Source organism: Carcharodon carcharias, chromosome 4 (genome assembly GCF_017639515.1).
Source record: "Carcharodon carcharias isolate sCarCar2 chromosome 4, sCarCar2.pri, whole genome shotgun sequence".
Classification (NCBI taxonomy): Eukaryota; Metazoa; Chordata; class Chondrichthyes; order Lamniformes; family Lamnidae; genus Carcharodon; species Carcharodon carcharias.
Window position 1 is genome coordinate 127,705,328 of NC_054470.1, and position 6,036 is coordinate 127,711,363.

The window sequence follows — 6,036 nt, forward strand, 5'->3', positions numbered from 1 at the left end:
GGGAAGCCCTGAGATACTGAAACTCTTCAATGGATATTTAGTGTTGAGCAAGTATTAACGAGACAGTGATGGTAAGCCACGGAGCAAGTGATTACCCTAAGGGATAAGCGACAGGTATGTCACAAGAATAGGAGAGTGATAATAGTGGGGAAATCCTATATCAGAATTATTGTTAGCTTTATTTGCAGTCTTAACCAGGAAACTCACAGTGGTATGTTTGCTTGCTGGTGACAAGGTGAAGGACATCGTGGAATGGGTGGGAAAACTCCTTGAAAGGATAGGAGAGCAACCAAAAGTCTTCGCTCATGTTAAAACCAATGATGTAGATAGAAGCATATTTAAGGTATTAAAGAGATAGTGTAGGGATTTAGTCAATAGATTGAAAAGAAGATTGCAAGAGTGGTAATCTGCTGAGATCTGACTATTCCTTGCGCTTCCTGGGTTAAAGACAAGAAGATTATGAAAGGCCAGCTGTGGATGGTGATTTGGAGTATTTTCTGGTACAAGGGAAGGCAGCTTGTGTAGGATAATGTAAATAGTATTTATTGAGTCAGAGACTTGGGAAGATGTAGTATAAAGCTTTATTGTTAAATATGTAAACATAGTCTACATCATCAACGATGTAAGATCACATGATAACAGAGTACAAAGGGAGATAGAGACTACCTTGTAAATAGTTAGCATAATGTTCACTAAAAGGTAGAGTTTGCTAACAGTATTGCTTCCAGCCTTATCTGTAAGTCCAATACCAAGACTAGCATATACCAAACGAAAGACAACAAGTGCTGGCTTTGCCATGCGCAGTATAGGTTAAGAACAAAAAAGGTTATGAAAGGCAAGCTGTGGCTGGTGCTTTGGAGTTTTTCTGGGTCAAGGGAAGGCAGTTTGTGGTGGGCAAGAGCAGCTGTATACCACCTCTAGAGGTGAAAGATACGTGATAACAGTTAGGTGCTTACATAAGGAATTGCCTTCGTAAATGTTTATATAAGCAGCTCCATTATAAACACTGACATAAAAAGCATTAATCCAAAATGCATAGGTAGGTTTTGCATATATAGAATTTTATTAATACATATATACATAAAATGGGCTTTAAAAGCTTTAGGAAATCTGTTTTTCTCTAGTGATCAACCACGGAACAGCAAAGCTATTAGAAAAAAATAAAGGGGATTATGTAATGTAAGTAACTGCATATACATGAAGAAATTGTGGTTACTTCATGGAAGCTGAGATTATTCATTATGGAAAACTGCCATTTCAGATTGGGTTCCGAGTAGACTGGCCATGGGAGCCTTCAATACTGTGTTCTCTCTTCCTCTCCCATTTGACAGCTGCCTATAAATCTCCTGAAAGAAAAACAGAATATGCTGGAAACACTCAGAAGGTCAGGCAGCAGTTGTGGCAAGAACAAACAAGCTAATATTTCAGGCTTGCACTCTTCATCAGAACTGGAAGGTATTACAGATAAACAGCATTAAAAAGGAACAGATCATCAGGAAGGGTAATAGGAAAAAACACAAACATAAACTTGCACATGGAAGAAAAGAAATAGACTTGTAAGGCATTTAAGCAAAAAACTAAAGATGGTTAAATGGTTGAAGTGGTGCAATTATGAGATAATGGCCAAGAACACTTGACCAGGATTGGATATTCCCACCCTGAACAGACAAAATAAAATGCACACTGAACTTCCTCTGATTTTCCTGTGCGACCTCCCAAGGGAGAATTCTTCACATCGAGACCAGTGCAGAATACCTCATGGGGAGCAGCACAGAGAATCCGCGCAGAAGCCTTGCCCCTTTTTACAGCACTAGCTGCCATATTCTGGTAAGTGAAGGGTTTAAATATCACAAAGCTGCTATTAAAACAGCTAAGGAGAAATGGCAAACGTGTAAGGTGAGTGGAGAGGGTGGGTAAGGTAAGTAGTTAAGGGGGAGGGTGGCAGGTGGATACAGTGGCAGGATTGCTTTGTCTGGGCTTGCATGTTCATCTGCCAGGGGAAGGAGACCAGATGGTAGGGATACAGAAGAGTGAATCAGGGTGCCATGAAGGAAATGGCCATTTAAGAAAGCTGAGAGAGGAGGAATGGGGAATATGTATTTGCCAGTGGGATCATGAATCTCCTGCTCAATAATGGAAAAAACATTTATGCAGCAAAAACAGTAAGACTTCTAGCTCAGTCCAAGCTAGCTTTAAAGCTGAAATGAAGGATACGTCACCCAATCACTCAGTTCTTAATTTTGCAAAAGTATGCAAACTTACTGGTCAAAAACATGAATCGATATGGGAAAAATGCATAATAATGATCCACATGTAAATATACCATTAAGGAATGAATGAAATGGTGAACAAAATACATCAGGTAGGTATTGTTAACGTATTAGGAAACAGAACACAACAGTTGATAAATAAATAATCTATTTAGGTAACAGGAGACGGAAGGGAGAAGGAAAGCTTACAAAGGGTCAGAGGCATTGTATTTGTTGATTGTTTGTACTTTGTTACTTTTTATTTTGTCTGCACTGACAAGTACAACTATTATACAAATTTTTCTGCTTAATCTAATGTCCCAAGTGTTTGTCAGCTAAATGAAGTGCCCGCCTGCCTGTGTATCCTGGCTGTATTACAAGGCACAGTGTGTGACAGCTGCATCCAGAATCTCAGAAAATTAACCAACTAATGGGCAATTTAACTGATTACACCAAATGGAAATCAGTGCAGATACACAAGCAGTATTAAAGGACTGGACAACATATGAGTAGTAATCAATTATTGACTGTCCTAATGACTTCCCTGATTCTATACAAGTGTCTTTCATATTCCATCTTCTCTCATTTATTTCCTCTTTAATGTTTCCTCCACATGCGATTCCAATCAGTAATAATGATACTTCAGTTCTAATGTCAACTTGTCATCGAAAAATTATTCAACAATAATTGGGCACTCGTGCAGTTGATCAGTTACCTTTGACGGTTTAATGTGTAAAATTGGGCTTCCACCAAATGCTTGAACAATTAATTATTTGTTCACCCGAAAGTAGCCATTCAGATGCAACAAATATCTAGACATATTATTATTAACAGATATATAAATGTTCATCACCATGCTGCATGGAAACATTTAAGGCAATTCTTCCACAACCAGCCAGTATGAATCAGTCAATCACACATTCAGACATGATGGCCATTATCTCATTTCAAATGGGTCGAATAAACAATCAAAACTAAACAGGAAATGAAGAAATACCAAGAAAGAATTATAGTTAGTCATTATTCCTTCTCCAAATAATCTTAATTCAGAGAGATCCAGACATCTACATCTTAAGACAGTAAATTCTGCTCTGCACTGATTACTGGATTCACAAACAACATGACAATATCATGTTTCTAAGACACAAGGACACATTTCAGGCTGTGTATTCAGCTGAATGCTATATCCTTTGCCACTCTTTCACTCTGAGTTGAAGAAAATTAATGGTCCTCTTTTCTTGCAACATATCCAATGACTGCTGAAAATGAAATAAAGTGAGTAAATGGGTTTAGCTGAAGAGGTTTCTTTCTTCTATGGAAGGTTATTGCATTTCTTCTATTTTTGCATTAGGTTATTTACAAATATTTATCAAGCGGATCCTTGAATATGTAATCCATTGTCCTGAAACCTAACCTTGCACTCAAAAATTGATCCTGAATAACTTAGTCACTTACTAAGCACAGACTTTCTGCTGAGCGCCTGCACACGCACCATTTGAACCATACGGTTTGCACGCATTTCTTAATAAAACAATTTCACTGTTCCCCAGAGCAGCAACTTTAACACAGATCATTTCACCAATCAATAAAAAGTTTATAAAAAATGTATTGGATTGACATTTGAACATATTTGCATAATTGCTATTGTGTCAACTGAGCTAAATAAATATGCTTTCAGTGTCAAAGGGTGATCTGTGATGGTGTTATGTGGGCAGCATAACAATTCTAAATATACTTTCTGCATCCTATTGATGATGATACTGCTGATATCCATACAGTGTGCAACTTAGAGCAATGACTCTACAGCTTGCCCAACCGTTCATATCGCAAATCCTCGAGAGAATGAATAATAGACAATTCAAAGAGATGGCTGTGTTTACAATTGCAGTAACTAAATCAGATCAATTTTAATTTCTATTAAAACAGGGTAAAGTGAATGTGAAATAAGCACTGATACATTTGATATAAACACCTACATCACTCATAGAATATTAAAAACACAAAACACAGATGAGTGTGTTTCCAGTTTAAAGGTACGCATCAATATTTTCATTGTTAGTCAGGAGCATTCCAGTTTACACATATGCAAAAATAGGTTTCCATTTATGTACATCTGCAAAAATTGTAAATGTTCCTTACAATCTCTGTGCACCTGATAGACTTCTTCTGGAGACAGGACTGTGCACATTAATGCAAGGCATTGCTTAACACATATGGGCAGAGGACATCAGTTCTATTGCCTAAAAAATAATCATGTTGACTAATAGCAATGTGGTGCAGTGAACATGCAGCACATTGGAGGAGTTGCCCTGAGAATGGGATGATGAACCAAGGCCACCTCTGCCACTTTCAGTGGATCAAGCACAATGTTAATAATTCCATGACACTACTCACTTAAGGGAAGAAAGTTCTTCAAGGCAATATTCAAACAATATCACCTGATCAAATGTTGCCCTACCTTCACCTTGTGGGGGCTGCTGGGGAGCATTAAATTCTGGTGTGTGTATGTGTGGGTGTGTGCATGTGGGTGTGTGTGTGTGCATGTGGGTGTGTGTTTTTGTGTGCGTATATGTGTTTGTATGTATGTGGGCGTGTGTATGTGTGTGTGTATGTATGTGTGCATGTGGATGTGGGTGTGTGGGTGTGTGCATGTGTGTTTGTGTGTGCGTGCGTGTTTGTGTGTTTGTCTGCGTTTGTGTGTGGGTGTGTGTGTGTGTTTGTGTGTGGGTGTGTGTGGGTGTGTGGGTATGGGGGTGCATGTGTTTGTGTGCTTGTGTGTGTGTACATGCTTGTTTGTGTGTGCATGTGTTTGTGTGCTTGTGTATGTGTACATGCTTGTTTGTGTGTGTATGTGGGAGAGTGTGTGTGTGTGTGTGTGGGTGTGTGTGTGTGTGTGTGTTTGTGTGTGGGTGTGGGAGTGCATGTGTGTGTTTGTGCGCTTGTGTGTGTGTATCTGTGTGTGTATATGCGTGTTTTTTGTGTGTGTGTGTGTGTGTGTGCATATGTGTGTGTGTATTTTTGTGTGTGGGTGTATGTGTGTGTATGTGTGTGTGCATGTGGGTGGGGTGTGTGCGTGTGTGTTTGTGTGTGCGTGTGCATGTGTGTGTTTGTGTGTTTGTGTTTGTTTGAGGGTGTGTGTGGGTGTGTGGGTGTGGGGGTGCATCTGTTTGTGTGCTTGTGTATGTGTACGTGCGTGTTTTTGTGTGTATGTGGCAGTGTGTGGGTGTGTGTGTGTGGGTGCCTGTGTGTGTGTGTGGGTGTCTGTGTGTGTGCGTGGGTGTGTGAGGTGGGCCATGTTTTCAAAATGATACAACGCTGAAACAGGCCATTCAGCAAGTCATGCTTATGGTGCTTTCCGTTGGAGTTATCCAATTAATCCCCCTCCACTTCTATTTCTCCACAATCCTGTATTTTTTTTTCTTTTCCATTATTTATCCAATTCCCTTTTGAAAGTTATTGTTGAATCTGCTTCCCTATCAGGCAATTCATTCCAGATCATAATTATTCATGCTTAAAAATATTTGTCCTTATCTCCCCTCTGGTTCTTCTGTCAGGCGGTGATGTATTTATTATTTAAATTTTCTCATTTGGTCACTTGGGGGTTTTGTGCACATTGGCTAACATTTATGTGTGAAATGCCCTGTCTGCAGTATTTCAACACAGCAGTTAACCTCTTTACAGTTGACAGGGCATGCAAAATAAATTTAAACCCTTTGTGCATTTGCTACGGGCAAGAGCTCCCAGGCCAATGACACTGCCGCTTTCCATCCACTCACCAGGAAGTTGA